We start from the raw sequence: 1,516 nt of genomic DNA, 5'->3' as shown, positions 1-1,516 counted from the left end.
CATTAATCCATATTATGTACAACAGTGGCTTTTCAGACTTGCCTTGCCCTGAGAGGTTTCATTCTGCAAGCAGTTCGGGCTCTGTTCTGAGGACGGAGGATGATTGTGTATCTTTCTGGTAACAACTCATGAGATAGCGACTGAAAACATCACACTCTGGGAGTAGAGGGGGCACTGTATGACTCCAGTGGGGGAGAACGACTGAAAACATCACACTCTGGGGGTAGAGGGGGCACTGTATGACTCCAGTGGGGGAGTAACACTGAAAACATCACACTCTGGGGGTAGAGGGGCACTGTATGACTCCAGTGGGGGAGTAACACTGAAAACATCACACTCTGGGGGTAGAGGGGCACTGTATGACTCCAGTGGGGGAGTAACACTGAAAACATCACACTCTGGGGGTAGAGGGGCACTGTATGACTCCAGTGGGGGAGTAACACTGCTGGGCGCCTGAGCATATTGAGACCGTGTTGGGGAAACCAGGCACTGGGGCATGGTAACAGTCCCTTACTGGCCTGTCATCTGGCCACCTGATGTGTACATCAAAGGGCAGACAGGCAGAGAACCCCCTGCTGCTCCCTGCAAGGGGCTTCAGCTTAGCCCAGCCCCCCTCCCCCAACATCCTTCTAGATCTGCTGTCCTGGAGACCTGTGCCCATTAGTGGCTCTGTGCCCAGTCCTGCCCTGTCTCCATCTACAGCTGGACTCAGCACTACAGCTCTGCTCTGGCTTTGCAGCTGGAGGCTACAACAACAGCTGCAGGCCCTCCCCTCTCTGGAGACCGCCAGCTGGTTTGATATCTCAGCTCCACACAGTCAATATGGCTATCGGGTTCCCAGCTTTGGCATCTGGGGCCTCTCCGGAACTCCTTGCCTCTTTAACCCTTCTGTATCCATTCGATAAGCTATGTATATGCACACACAAACACACGTTTACTATGTGTATTATATAATCTGAACATTGATATTAATAATTAAGACTGGAACAAAAGCCTGTGTTTGCCTCGTTCAACACAATCCAGGAGGGTGTGGTGGGAGGGGTAGCTGACAACTACAGCCCTATGACCGGATTGTGACTCAATGAATTTGACATTGTGGGAGGACACACTGTATCGTTTGTGTTTCTGACAGTGTGTGTTCATGACAGGGACGCCAAAAGGTGGTTCCCTCTGCTACCTCCCATCTTGAGGTTATCACCATTCTAGATGTTTCTCATAGAGTTCCCAGAGGGTCAGTCTTCCTAACAGGTGCCACTGATGCTATCTATGTGGCCTCGGGGATGGGTACTCTGGCACCAGATGGTCACTTCCACGGATGTTGGGGTTCTCCCCCCCCAACCCCTCCCCATTCCTCTGTTTAAGGTGCTTTACACTCTGCAGACAGAGCCCACAGTATTTCAGGCTGCAGGGGGCTTGGTGGCCTGGGACCACACTCACACCAGTGTGGGCTCATGTCAGCTCTTCTGCAGTGCAGTGGTTTCTGGAGCTCAAACTTTGCTGCTTCTGGGAGGAGAAG

Source organism: Alexandromys fortis, unplaced genomic scaffold (assembly GCF_014885135.2).
Source record: "Alexandromys fortis isolate MF-2015 unplaced genomic scaffold, M_Fortis_MF-2015_v1.1 scaffold_217, whole genome shotgun sequence".
Classification (NCBI taxonomy): Eukaryota; Metazoa; Chordata; class Mammalia; order Rodentia; family Cricetidae; genus Alexandromys; species Alexandromys fortis.
Note: the sequence above shows the minus strand (reverse complement) of the source record.